General features: G+C 43.5%; 2 non-coding genes across 2 annotated transcripts; one reads left to right on the top strand and one right to left on the bottom strand.

Annotated features, from left to right (window-relative positions):
* Nucleotides 1-2348: 2348 nt before the first annotated feature.
* Nucleotides 2349-2423, bottom strand: Trnat-ugu. The gene has a single exon. It is a non-coding gene; the product is annotated as a tRNA-Thr (tRNA).
* Nucleotides 2424-2938: 515 nt separating this feature from the next.
* On the top strand, nt 2939-3013 carry Trnat-ugu. The gene has a single exon. It is a non-coding gene; the product is annotated as a tRNA-Thr (tRNA).
* Nucleotides 3014-15497: the final 12484 nt, after the last annotated feature.

The raw sequence follows: 15497 nt of genomic DNA, 5'->3' as shown, positions 1-15497 counted from the left end.
TGTTTATGTTCTCTCTTACCAATACCTTCTTGGTATTGATCCCAGACACTAGAACAATAGAATTGATACTGTACTTAATTTACATACCAATACCTTCTTGGAACTGATCCGAGACACTAGAACAATACTTTGAATTGATACTGCAGTTATTTTCCTTAAAATGCTTCAAACTCCATCTGCCTGGAGCTCTGCATGCTTAAAAACCACCCATTTCTTCTTCATCTTAACCGTCTGCTATTACATCACAACACTTTTATATCTACTGCTATAAACCGATAAGGGGTGTATTTTTGGATGGGTGCAGAACACCAATTACGGACTTGGTTTGCTCTATTCTTTCACGAGATGTGGAATGTAGTGGTCTACTTCTGGTCAGCTGCAGATTAAATTGGTGACAGTGCTGCAGGGTGAGTAAGTGAAAGACAATGTGACGAGATCTTTCAATTTCTAACTTTATCCTAAGAATGCGTGAATGCCTTGCGATTTCCATCCACATAGAGAAAGATTGGAATTATGCACTATGCTCGAAGTGCTAGAAATATGTAGATCACTGTCTGGTATACTTTGATGACATACATGTTCGAGAATTAACAATGAATGGACGTACTGCACAGTCATCTGTCTACATTCGCAATGGTACTCACAAGGTAGATGAGGGGTGGTTTAGTGATGATAATGAAATTGGGAAGCATGCTGCCACGTCATTGGTTTGTGTTGAAATTCAATTACCCACACCACCAACTGTGATGCTTATTATTACAGTACGTTGGTGGTGTCTTTTCCATCCCATCCATTCACTTGTTCGCTGTTGATTGTCACATAGTGATTGACTGAGATCACTTGTCTGAGATGGAGAAAGAGTCTTGGTGGAGAGGCAACACCCTCCGGGGATGACTAGCACCGAAACAGTGATTGCATGCATGACTGCAATACGAGGAATCAATCTAAATGGAAGGCTGAGCTATCAGCCATTCCATCACTGTGAAGGATGAGTTTAAATGTTGAGGCTATCAATCACCTTCAGACAGCAGTTTGGAAGTGCTCCATTACTGTGAAAGATGAGTTTAAATGTTGAGGCTGTCAATCACCATCGGACAGCAGTTTGCAAACGCTCAACAACGCCGCATAACTCTTTCAGTTTCCATATGTTGTGACAGTGTTTTATTTAAAATCATCCAGTGTGTGTGTGTTGTGTTAACAGCAACAACAACATGATTTACATGTGCGATGTCCAGTTTTCTGTGAGAGCCAATGGGTCGGAATGTGTTAATGTCAGTTTAGAACCTGACACGGACCTCGTAGTCGTGGTGGGAAAAACAAAATGTTTGTCGGTGTACAAAACACCTTACAGCAGAAAAAAAACAATGTATTTACCATAAAAACAAACGGGGACCCCCTCTTGTGACTGATAGTCTGTGGTATATGGTCCTCCTACAGTACAGGTGATAAAACTTTACACTGGTCTGTGCAAGCGACTTCGATCACATGCCATCTGCTCCAGTAGGTCAATACCTGTATAGTTAATAGGATCGCCACACATGCTCGACGCCGGCACCAGACGGTGTTTGTTTTCGATGTATCGGAAGAGAGAGATGCAGTAAAAATCTTTTCGAGTTCACTGTCGGATGAAGTTAGTAGGGCTTTTATGGTTCGTAGTTTTCTCTGTTGGATGGTACAGAATAACGATGATAAAATGTTTGGGTGACAGATGTGAATGCACCCTGAAGGATGCAGATCTGCTTCGGTCTGCAGTCTGCAGTGCTTGCATCGCATCGCGATGCAGTTACAAAATCCTCGTCTGTCTTCCAGTTCCTGTATGATGTGGAGTCTCCCTAACTTTCGTGGTAAGAAGCACACCCATAACTGTTTGTACTGTATTTGATACTACCTTGTGTTGCGCGAGCAGACTTCGTTTGGCACTGACCTTACACATCGTCCACTTTTGGCGGAGCTACGACAACATGTTCCCGTTTCCACCGAGTGGTCAAAACACGGTCCTTTCGCATTAACTCAGCTCACTCTGCTTCTACACTGGTTGCAGAATGTGGTAGATACAGTGCTCTCTGACTTCTGCTCCGTTCCGACTTAAATCGGAACGATCACATGCGCAAAGCTACAGGAATGGCAGAGCAGAGACTGAGGAGCACTTACAAGATGCTTAGGGACTATCTTGGACTATTGGAATTTTAGTGTAGTAGATAGTTATATATGACGGTAGTATCTGTTCCCGAAAGAACAGTTACCGTGAATGACCATGTAGCTTTGCTAGAAATGAAATGATAATTAAATGGACACCCTAGCTGCAAACAGGCGTTGATGTACTTCGTTGGGAACATGCTGAAAATGTGTGCCCCGACCGGGACTCGAACCCGGGATCTCCTGCTTACATGGCAGACGCTCTATCCATCTGAGCCACCGTGGGCACAGAGGATAGTGCGACTGCAGGGACTTATCCCTTGCAAGCTCCCCGTGAGATACACATTCCCAACATGTCCACACCACTACATTCGTAGTACGCCTAATAGATGTTTGCCCATCGTACTCATTACTCGTGGCAGATTAATCTACCAAGTCCCGTACGAGTTCGGGACTTGGTAGATTAATCTGCCACGAGTAATGAGTATGATGGGCAAACATCTATTAGGCGTACTACGAATGTAGTGGTGTAGACATGTTGGGAATATGTATCTCACGGGCCGTGCGGTTAAAGGCGCTGCAGTCTGGAACCGCAAGACCGCTCCGGTCGCAGGTTCGAATCCTGCCTCGGGCATGGATGTTTGTGATGTCCTTAGGTTAGTTCGGTTTAACTAGTTCTAAGTTCTAGGGGACTAATGACCTCAGCAGTTGAGTCCCATAGTGCTCAGAGCCATTTGAACCATTTTTGTATCTCACGGGGAGCGTGCAAGGGATAAGTCCCTGCAGTCGCACTATCTTCTGTGCCCACGGTGGCTCAGATGGATAGAGCGTCTGCCATGTAAGCAGGAGATCCCGGGTTCGAGTCCCGGTCGGGGCACACATTTTCAGCATGTCCCCAATGAAGTACATCAACGCCTGTTTGCAGCTAGGGTGTCCATTTAATCATCATTTCATGTAGTAGATAGGTTCGGAAAAGGTGACTCGTTTCGAGATATGAGAGTGCCACGAATATAATTCACTAGTGGCTGCAATCATTAAAAGACATCTCCATAGGATACAATTGAGTTAGGTGCTTGAATGGAAAGACTTGATTCCAAATCGCATACAGCATTTCTACCAAAAGGCATAACACATAAAAGGCATAAAGGCGTGGTGACGGTAAAGTAGTCGATGAGATCGGATGAGTGCGGCCCATACGCATAATGTATGTTGCTGGCGGTAGAAACCTTCTGTGATCAGCTTCGTTGGCAGAGCTATGATAATATGTTCCCATTTCCACCGAGTGGCCAAACGATTGTCCTGTTGCTTAAACTTAGCTCAACCTGTTACTACATGGGTTGCAGAAGGTAGTGGATATGGCGCTCTCCGACCTCCCTTCAGTTCCGACTTAAATTGGAGCAATCACGTGGACAAATCTGCAGGGGAGCCGTGGCAGAGACCGAGGAACAGTTACAAATGCAAAGGAATTGCCTAAACAACGTTGGAGTTTTGCTGTAGCAGACAGGTTCGAGTAATAAAAGACGTCTCCAAACGATCTAGTACAAGTAGGTGGCTGAATGGAGAGACTTGGTCCAAGTCACTGACAGTGTTTGTACCAGAAAACGTTACACTATCAGCGACTCTTGTGTGTGCCTGTAGAACCAAGGCCGTTTTTCATGCAGGTTGACGATAACATTATCGTTGTGATAGCGTTTTTAATAGCGCGGTCTTTATGTACAATGCATGTTGCCGGCGGTAAAATCCCTCAGTGGTCAGCTTCAAATGTCGGTTCTTAATAGTGTTCCTCGAAAAGAACGTCGTCATCCCTCCATAGATTGAACTACCTGGTGAGTGTAACCCGACTACTGGATAAGAAAAACTACTCGCCATGCAATTTAGCTAATTGGCCTTTCAATTTGATATCAGTGTTGTTTTCGTTGCAGCAATATCTTTTAACGATATTCAGTTGTCCACCTACACAAGGAGAGACAACCATCGTAATAAAATCAGACGTGTTACCGAATTTATAAAGTGATATGTAGTATGAAACCTACATTTACAACTTCTCTGTGCTGTTACCTCAAGAGACATCGTATGTGGCGAGATATTAGGTTACCTTAAAAGAGTGTTCGAAAGTGAGGGGCCTGCTGTGACAGTGGTAGATCTCAGCTCTCCCTCAGGAGCCAAAAATGAGTTTAATATTCTAATCCTTTGCTGCATGACGTGACAGATAAAGAATGATTTTTTTCTACTTGATAAAATAATACTTAGAGGGAATATAGTCTACGCCATAGCCCTGTACGGGCTTTGCAAGGCAAGTAACGATACTTTAGCGACGTGAAAACGCGTGTATTGTGCGATTTCCTCAATCTTCGAAAATAACTCGCATAAACGGGAGGAATCTACATTTCGCGTGTGAAATTCTAGGTGTATGGTCAACAACATCGCTGCCTCGGAATGGGAAAAGTAGATTTCTTAAACTGGAGGGTCTATGTCGGAGTGGAATCGCTTAGAGCTACTGTATACGTAAAAGCTGCAACTGATTCTTTGGGAGTGCATCGCGGCCGCCTGCAAGGACAGTCACGAGGAGTCGGCAACCGAAAGTAACGGATTAGCTCAGGCCTTGACGTGTACAAAGAATGCACCTACCTGCCTGATCTTTCCCGTGGCAGCGAGGGCTGCCGAAGTGTGATAAGTGAGCGCGACAGAAGCGGACGTGTGTATGTTGCGTGAGAGAAGATTCGAAATTATGGACGTTCGTGCTGGATGTATTGATAACTTCCGAGTTACTACCACTCCTATCATCCCTGAATGCCATCCACACCCGGGGTGGTGCACCCTTCCATATACGCGCGTCCACAACTGCGACTGAGGACGCGGCGATAATTTTCACCAATCTATTTACGTGCCGCTGGCGGTGTACGTGCGGTTTATTGGTAGAATCCTGAAGCCATGCAGTCCTTCAACAAAGGAAATAGCTTACAATACGTTAGTTTGTCCAGTCTTGGAGTATTGTTCGTCTCTATGGGACCCTTACCAGTTGGGTCTGATTCAAGAGATTGAGAAGGTCCAAAGAAGAGCGGCAAGATTCGTGTCTGGTACTTTTAGCCATCGCGAGAACGTTATAAATCTCTTAGAAAGTTTGAGGTGGAACACACTTGCAGATAGACGGCGCGCCAAACAGAAGGGGCCTTCTCACTAAATTCCGAAATCCGATCTTCACCGAGGATGTAGAGCACATATTATTACCACCAACTTTCAAATCGCACAGTGATCACCATTCAAAGATAAGGGAAATAAGAGCTCGTACTGAGGCGTTCAGACAGACGTTTTTCCCTCGCGCGATCCGCGAGTGGAACAGAGGGGGGGAAATATGACTTTGGCGCGAACTGTGCTCTCCGCCACACACCGCTTGGTGGCTGGCGGAGTATATATGGATATGTAGATGTAGACGGGGGCGCCGAGAGTGGACGTCTGTGGTGAGATGGGGACTTGGGGGGGGGGGGGGGGGGGGTTGGGGAGTGAGTGCTCAAGATGTGTGAGTGTTTTCAGCTGTCTCCGACATCTATCTGTGAGAGCTTATTGCTATGGACTGGATCTTATATTTAGTGCTTCTGAATGTATCGCAGTGGGCTCTGCGTTCCAGTGGCATTTGTGGTTGTCTCTGTTGCATCACGCACCCACCACCCTCCTTCCGAATGTAGTGGAGAAAACCAATTTAGGAATTTTATAGTACTTTTAAAGACCCAATCGCGACGTTACATTTCCGATTGATCAATTTATTGTTCCGATAGTTGTGATACGTGCACACATGCTTTCGGTATCAGGAGGCATGGGCGGTGCGCCTCGGCGAACGAGAGCGGCACCCGACAGCAAGTGGCGCGTCCACCGTGATCGCGAGTTTGTGTGATGGTCAGGACTTTTCCATCAGATATGTTTAGTAGCAACGTTGTGGTGGAGGAGAGCGTGTACGAGACCTCGGATATATTTAGCACTACGATCTATTTGTGATGGAAATCTCATTACTTGATTTGTATAATGTTTGTAGGGTGGCAACGGCGTGGCACCTTACATGAGTCCATTTAACGTGACACTTTAGGTTTTGTTGCAGTAATACTCTAAATTACGGTGCAGGAAATCTATGTGGAAACGCATCGGCACGTGAGAATTCCACGATTTTGTAATTATAAGATTTTGCGGAAATTCAGTACGCGAGCAGAGCTCGGCTACCTCCCCGCCTAGCCGCCGTAGGCCACAGCCTAACGGTATGAATGGTGAACTGGGGGATTTCTGTAATCCGTTTAGAGAGGCCACAGCGGTCGCCAACCTCTGAAGGACGTGCAGCTGCAGGTGTTCAAGTGTTTACCAAAACAGAGCAGTGGATAACTGGACGGGCTTTCCTGTGTGTGCTCTCGCCTATGTCCCACTAATTTTATGCCTTCGAGTTACTCAAGTGCGGCAGGCCAGGAGTTCGGAATAACAAACTTTCAATGCAAGAATCTGTGTTCGCTACGACGGGGAATCTTGCCGGGAAAACCTCGAGTGGTCTCTTGGGAGAAAAATTCCAGTAAACGTGTTATTGCCCACAGCTGTGGTTCTTCCCAGCCGGCGAGGGCGGAGTTTACTTGTGAAATTTTGTAGAAATAAAAGAATGGTGGAAAAGAGTTCTGTTCCCAGGCCGTACATTGGTCGGCACTGGAAAACTGGGTATTTTGAGACCTTCTAGTGATGTGATTCGCTCGGTAAAAGTTGCAGGGAGAAAACAAAGGTGAAGAGCGATCTTGCTGGACTCTCAGTAATAGTTTTCTTCCGTTCTGGGCCCTAGTACTGAGAGGACGTTACCCAAGTCGTCTCCCGTCTTGTTTTTTTCGTTCTGAGTGGACATTAGCCGCGCCAGCTCTTTGCTGCCGGGATGATCGTTGCAAATAGAGAAGTTTATGGACAGCTGTCTGTTGTCCGAGTAGTGTAGGAGCGTAGTTTCCGTGACGCCACACGCCAACAGCACAGCCGCGCCGTCGCCGTCGGAGACCGCCGCTGCAACAGGAACATTACGGTGAGATCGCTCCCGCTTATGCCTGTGTTAGGAGTAACGTTAAATAGTTGGATCACGTGCAATTGCTGTTTCCACAGAGGTTTCACGGTACTTTGGGGTGTAGTGGTTCTTCGTATTTTACGTTTTGTGTCGATATCACTCGGTCAGCCAAGTTACAAGAGATCGAGTTTTGGACCAATTTTAACACAGTTCACTGCCAATGCCAGTCAGGAGGATAATTTGTAAATTTTTCATTGTGTTTTATTCAGCATTGATCTGGAGGGTATAATAAAATTATTGTGATTCAGTAGAGCCTTTACTTTCAGTAGTTGATCCTGAAGTCACCCTTTTGCGTTATTTTATTTTTGTGTATGTGTTTGATGTCATTGAACACCAAGTGTTCATGATCATTCATGCTTGGAAGTAAAAACAGGTGTGGTTCATCGTCAACGCTACCACCGCAGATTAATTAGGGGTGACAGGGTCACATTTAAATCTAGCGTTATCCATTTTTGCGTACAGTTCCACTCCCAATTTCTCTGTAAGTTGTTTGCCAGGGGTGAACACACGCAAAAATCGGACTAGCAACGGGTGGTATGTTACATGTTTGTGTGTGATACACGTTGAAAACACATTTTATTATGAAGAAGGATCATTGTAATGTGGAAGTGAGTGTTTTAAGCGATCTATTTAGCTCATGTAAATTGTTAAACAATTAATTTGAGAAGGTAGTGCAAATGGATTATTTCGCTCTGTTTTCGATATGGAAATTGCGTCAGCTTTCCCTTTGTCTCCAACATTAGCCAACAGGAAAACAGTATTCTGAGGAGAGAAGAAAACTTGTATCTCCATGTTTGGAGACGTTGGTTCACACAGACTAGCAGGGAGTGACCTCTTGAGAGACATAGAGACGTGAAGCGAGTCTGGAATTTGCCAGTCAACAGAATGCCGCCACTTGATGCTTTGTTTGGGGGCCGCGAGGTCAAAGGAGGTCGATACCCGATCCATGGTAGCTGGTATTTAGTAAAGTGATCAGTAATTAGGATATGGGGCTGTTTTGACTTTCCTGGCGGCACCCTGACGATAGGCAGATACGCGGGAGAGGCCAAACGGTGGCTACTATATCGCACTTCATTCCATTCCCTTGTGATTACAGTTGGTATGTCATGGGGAGCGGCGGGGTGGGGGGTGGGTGGGTGGGGAGGGATGCAGTCACAATACACAATGTCTGCCCAAACGGGGAACTCCGTCTCCCGCAATGTGATTAAATAAAGGATATGCATCAATTTGTTATTGACTTTTGAGTTGAATTTCGTGAATTTAGGGATCCTTCTTCTCGAGCACAGAGTGAGTCTTTTTCATATCAATTTCTTCTAGGAGGGGAGGGGAAGGATGAGGCGAGGCATAGGGGATGGAATGTCTTCTGGTGGTGGCATTGTGCACTTGCTCAGTCGATCCCTGCATGTCAAGGTGAGCACACTCAGGATAATTTTCCAATAAGACGACATCTCCATTCCTCCGCAGTGTAATTACGTAATGAGGATATGTAGTAGCTGGATGTGAGCTTTTCCCATCAAATAAAAATGACATTCAGCACCTGCAAATTGAATTTTATAAATAGACGGTTTATCCTATGCTATATAATTGAATTTATTGTCGTGAGATCCTTTCTGTCCAACACAGACGGCAGATTAGAGCCAATGGCGGAATCCATTCTCAGTCAGGAATTTGCCTTGGAAGGATAGAGTTCTAGCACGCATCAGTATTCCACATGGGGTTTACTGAGTAAAAATTGCTTTGTTTGTGCTCTGGCCCAACCTCGACCTACGGCTTGTGCAGGTCTGGCAGGACACTAGGAGAAACGGAGAAAGAGCACATGTTTCGACAGGAACTTCTCAGGTGTCAAGTATGAAAGGGATGCTGCCGCCTAACGCTTTTGTTTGAGGGTTAGTGTCACATCCGATCTGTCAATCAGGGGGATGCGAGTAGGGACACATGCGCTTGGCAGCCGCTTCTCAGGCCCTCGTCGGTACAACCACACTCCTGGCAGCGTTTGAGGTAGCATTCTGTGCGATCCAGTGGTCAGGGGATGGCGGGCGGTGCATGGTTTGCAATAGAAAGACTTTTAACAACAAAATTGTGTGTGATGGGTGTTTCATGACATTATTCCTTGTGTGATCAGGATGGAAAAAAAAGCAATCGATTTAATTACTTCTTACAAGACCTGCATTTTCCCAAACAGCATAGCATGATGAACAAGAGAAATACAACCCATGCAAACAGATTTTTTTATAAATAAACAATATACTCCTGAATTTACTGTCGTGAGATCTTTCCTCTCCACCACAGAGCTGCCAATTTCCATATAGGGGATGGGAGGGGGGAGAGCAGGGTTTAATGAAGGGGGAGCAGTTAACTAATTGATCAATTTAACTAAGAAGTTTATCAAATTGATAAGAGTGAGGGGGACTATTCGAATAATTGAGACCTGAAAGTGTACCTGTATCACCGAGGGGAGGAAGGAGGTTGAAAATTTCCTGAGGGGTTGGGAGGAGGAAGGGGAGGGGGAGGCATGGGGAAACAATAGGTTAAGTACCTGTCAATCAAAAGGAAGAATTACTCCCAGGGTCTTATTAGAAAAATAATAGGTTAATCACCTACCAGTCAAAGGAGAAAAATAGGTTTGCCCCTGAGTGAATACTTGCCTCTGATATAGGCAACCTGCACTAACTAAATGTGCTCGTGCTCTCTTTGTCCCCCTACTCCTGGGTGCAAAATGCACCACCAGTATAAGGAATCAATAGTCAGAGTCTCTTCAAAGAATGGATCACCAAGACATCTGCTACCCCTACACTGTGGAACAGGAGATTAAATGTAGAGATAATCACCTTTGGACAGCTGCTTGGAAATGCTCCACGATGCTGCAAACTCTTCCAGTTTCCATATATTGTGATGTACTTCATATTTTTGTCGATAACAAACAATATCTCTGTCTTTTATTTCATCCATCCATTGTGTTGTGGGAGCAGCATAATGTACACCTTGCAATGTCCAGCCTCCTGTGAGAGCCAATGGAATGAAACATGTTAATGTCAGCTTAGCACCGAGACAGACCTCGAAGTCGTGGTGGAAAAACCAAATGTATGTTGGTGTACAAAGCAGTAGTTACAGCAGAAAAAACAGTATAAAACTGCTTATGAAATAACGACAGAGGGACCCACTCTTGTGATTGTAGTCCATGTGATATGGTTCTCTTACAATACAGGCGATGAAACTTTAGACTGTTCTGTGTTAGCGACTTCGATCACTGGCCACCTGCTCCAGTGAAGCAATACCTTTACATTTAATAGGATCACCTCATATGCTCGATGTCAGCGCGAGGATGGTATTTGTGTTTGATATATCGGAAGAGAGGGATGCTGTAACATCTAATCGAGTTCTCTCCCAGGTGACATTAGGGAAGTTCTTATGGTTTGTAATTTTTCTGTGGAGTAAGTGTGGCTGCTGCCATGTGGCAGAGGTACTCATTACATTTCCTGGCAAAGCCTCCCACAGCAGAACAATAGTAACCACTCTCGAAACTACAGTTGAGATATAGCATTCATCCACTCAGATTGTTTCTACAACGATTGAAGGAAACACTCAGAGAATCGCTTAGTTATACTGCAGGTAGGCATCGCTTGTGTCTGTATGTTCTTGGAGTCAAAACTATTCCAATGAAGAGTTGTTATATGGTCATCTTGGCCAACAAGCATGGTTTTCCTGGGAGCTCTCAGTATAATGATGACAGGAGTCTAGGATTTGGTCTCCAGAGATTCGAGTGGAGATGATGTAGCCTATGGGACATCCTCAGGGATGACCTGATTATCAGGCAAGAATGGTGGAGATGGTACTGCTGGCAGACAGATGGGCATTGCCCCCTCTGTGCTCCACTGGGTGAAATACAGTAGTGAACTTCAAAGCTCTGGTCATTCAGGAGGACGATGGTTCTAACCTGTGTCCGGCCATCCTGATTTAGGTTTTCCATGATTTCCTCAAATTGCTTGAGGCAAACGCCAGGATGGTCCCTTCAAGGGGCAGGCCACTTTCCTTCTCCATCCTTCCCCAATCTGTGCTCCATCTCTAATGACCTAACTGCCGACAGGATGTTAAACACTAATCACCTTCTCCTCCTACAAAGTTTTGGTTAGATTAGTCTGGTGGCAGTCCTCACCCCAAAGGCTGCTAGGTTTTGGATGATGATGATGAGCGCAGTTGATTGTCATGAAGAATCTGTTATTTGATGGTGTTGTGTTGGCAGAAATCCTGAAATTTTGTTGAGATAAACTGCAGCAAAATTTTTGGAAGGTCTTTGATGAATAATATTTGATGAGTAATGCTATGGCTAAGTCCTTCACCGCATCTTTGATGGCTGCAGACTACATCAGAACGATATACTGAAAATTATAGGAATGATCAATGATAATCAGTCAAATGCATTTGAGAAATGACAAGCAAAGATAAAATGTATGTGGTGTGGATCATGGTGCGAAAGGCTGAGATAGAGCAGCCTGATACACTTTGAACTTGGGCAGTTGCAGACCATGGCTTTGATGATCTTATGGACTATAGCCCAATAAATTTGATGGTAGATCAGCTTCCTTGAGTTGAGAATGTTTCAGTTGTCCTCATGTAAAAACTACTGAACTTTTGGCCAGATCTCAGTTGGAACCATTAAACAAATGATGTCCCTTTCTGTGGCGAAAAGGTGAATTCCCTGCAATGTCGAAAAGACACTGATGATATCAAGTGTGCAAACCGTCCATGCTGTATGAAGGTAGGGAACGTTGATTGAAGGGGGTTAGCCTACATAGCTTTAGCAATGACAGCTGCTGAAAGTCAGCAAAGGTCTGTCAGAGCTGCTACGTAGAAGTACAAGACCTATCTTTGTGGAACGACCCATTGGGCCCCCACAGAAGATGTGATAATGTGTCCTCATCTGCAGGCTGTCCAGTGTTGTGATTTGACCTTCGAAGTGGGACACACTTAAATATTAAATGCAATATTTTCTCTGGATTGTTTGTTGGTATGTCTATACAAGGTGTACATAAAGTCTGGGAACACTTTCAATTATTTATTTCATAAGAACCAAACATTGTACAGCTATCATACATACATAATTTTGAAGAGAAGCCCTGAAAGTTTTTTTTCATGTATAGCGCCACAGCGTAGTTTGGCAATTTGTTGACAGTCAGCACTAGTCGCAAACATGGCGAGTTCAGGTGCGTAGCGAACTTTCTGTGTGTTGGAGTTCACAAAAACAAGTCTGTTGCAGCTGTTCGGCGGATCTTCAGATCCAAGTACGGTAACAAGCCACCAACAAGGAAGGCCATTTACCACTGGCACAACAAATTCTTTACAACGCATTGTTTGCGCCCGGCAAAGAGAAGCAGATGTCCCAGTGTGAGTGAAGTGAATGTGGAGCGCTTATGAGAGACATTCATAAGGAGTCCAAAGAAATCGGTGAGTCGTGCATCCTGTGAACTCGAAATGGCTCCATTGGCAGTATGGAAAGTCCTGCGACAGAATCTGTCTATGAAACCTTTCAAACTGGAGCTAATGCAGGAGCTCAATGACGACGACAAAGACAAGCTTTTTGAGTTTTGTTCACAGTTGCAGTAATTGAATGAGGATGGGGATGGCATTGTTGATAGCTTAATTTTTAGAGACAAAGCCACTTTTCATACTAATGGGAAAGTAAACAGGCGTAATTGTTGAATCTGGCGTACAAAGCAAACACAAAAATGCATTGAATTTGAGCATGATTACCTAAAGGTAATTGGTTTTTGTGTCTTGTCACGTCGAATACTGTACGGGCCATTCTTCTTCGCTGAGAGCACTGTCACTGGATATTCCTACTTGGACATGTTGCAGTAATGGCTGATGCCTCAAATGCAATCGGGCTCTCCAGTCATCTTTTAGCAGGATGGGGCTCCAACCCATTTTCATCGTGAAGATTATGGGTACCTGAACACAGAGCTGTTGCATCGATGGACCGTCTCTGCTATACGGAAGGGGAGAAATGTTTCATGAAATGGCCTTCCCGATCACAGATCCCACTCCATGTGACTTTTTTCTGTGGGGACACATTAAAGATCCGGTGTATGTACTGGCTCTACCACGTGATGTAGCAGAGCTCCGGGAGATGATACAGGAAGCGACTGCCACAGTCGACGATGCAATGCTGGGACAGGTATGGCAATCACTTGATTACCATATTGATGTCTGCCGGGTCACTCATGCTGCGCATTCGAATTTTTGTAAAAAAAAAAAAAAAAAACTTTCAGAATTTCTCTTTAAAGATCAAAATGTATGACTCTGTACAATGTTTAATTCTTGTGCAATAAATAATGAAAGTGTTCCTGGACTTTATGTACACCTGTATTATGTATATTTTGTGTATATTTAACCTTTTATATATGAAGACCTTCAATAAGACTGTAAAATGACCATTAAGTCATATGAATAAATAAAGAAAAAATAGCTACACAAAATGTAATTCATGAGACCAATAAAAATCGGTCACAATCACAATGGTATCCTGATTCCATTTGTAGCCTGGAGTTTGGTTGCATTTAATCAGCTTCCACCTATTAAGTGTTTTCAAAGCATCTTATGGTTAGGTTGTAGAGTATCTTCTGTTTCTCATTATCACTAATGGTGTTGTGTATATCAATCCTGTCTATACTAATGAGTACAACAACATAAGTGCACAGAAGTAGTAAGAAAGTTTACAAAAAGGTATGTGGTGTGCACTATTTTTTCTGTTTGGTGTTACACTAAAATAGATATTTTCATCCAATTAACAGGAATTTACAATTCTATGTATAACGTGTCTTAAAAAGGATACTATTTGTTGCTGTTAAGGAACTCTTTCATAGTGTAAAATGGGGCATCAAGCAGATAGTTCTTTAAATCATTTTTAAGAAATATAGGCTATACGTAATTTCTTATGCTTTCTACATTATTTGGCAACAGATTGAGAAATTTAGCTCCAGCGTGCTGATGTTCTTTGTACAAGTATCAAAATATTTCACTTCGGAGTGGAGATCTCATTTGTTCTGGTGTTATTATGATGGTGATGGCAGTTTTGTTTCAAAGTGAGCAGGATTATTTATGACAGTACACATCGGAGAGTATATGTACTCAGATGCTTGTTGTTGTTATAGTGAATTGTTTAAAAAGATTACAGCATGAGGTTTGTGGCAGTAGCCCAAATATTATTCGGATTCCTCTTTTCTGTGCAGTGAAATTGCTTTTGACGCTGGTGAGTTGCCCTGAAATATTATACTTAACAAGTAATTAAATGAAAATAGTCAAAGTATGCTGACTTTGAGATACTGTAGTCACCAACATGAGATGACTCTTAAGAGTAGATATTGCTGATGAGAACCATGTTAGTACCTAGATGACGTTTCAGTCTATTATCGACATGGAGGTAAAAAAATTTAAAAGAGTCCACTTTATTTATAGCCTAGTCATTAAGCATAATGGCTACTTCTTGTAGGTCCTTCTGATTTGCAGGGAAATGTATGAAACTGGTCTTTACTATATTAACTGCAAGGAAGTTCTACATCTACACCTACGTGATTACTCTGCTATTCACAATAAAATGCCTGGCAGAGGGTTCAATGAGCCACCTTCAAGCTGTCTGTCTACAGTTCCACTCTCGAACAGCGCACGGGAAAAACGAGCACTTAAATTTTTCTGTGCGAGCCCTGATTTCTCTTATTTTATCGTGATGATCATTTCTCCCTACGTGGGTGGGTGCCAACAGAGTGTTTTCGCAATCAGAGGAGAAAGCTGGTGATCGAAATTTCATGAGAAGATCCTGTCGCAACTAAAAACGCCTTTGTTTTAATGATTGCCACTCCAATTCATGTATCATGTCTGTGTCACTATCTTCCCTATTTCGCGTTAATAGAAAACGAAGTGCCCTTCTTTGAACTTTTTCGATGTCATCTGTCAGTCCCACCTGATGAGGATCCCACACTGCACAGCAATATGCCATAATAGGGCAGACAAGAATGGTGTAAGCAGTATCTTTTGTAGACCTGTTGCACCTTCTAAGTATTCTGCCAATGAATCAGAGTCTTTGGTTTGCTCTACCCACAACATTATCTACGTGATCATTCCAATTTAGGTTATTTGTAATTGTAAGTATTTAGTTGAATTTACAGCCTTTAGATTTGTGTTACTTATCGCATAATCGAAATTTGGCGAATTTCCTTTAGTACTCATTTTTCTTTATTCAGGGTCAATTTCCACTTTTCACGCCATACATATATCTTATCTAAATCATTTTGCAATT

Source organism: Schistocerca americana, chromosome 7, assembly GCF_021461395.2.
Source record: "Schistocerca americana isolate TAMUIC-IGC-003095 chromosome 7, iqSchAmer2.1, whole genome shotgun sequence".
Lineage (NCBI taxonomy): Eukaryota > Metazoa > Arthropoda > Insecta > Orthoptera > Acrididae > Schistocerca > Schistocerca americana.
Note: the sequence above shows the minus strand (reverse complement) of the source record. Positions and strands in the feature narration are given on the sequence as shown.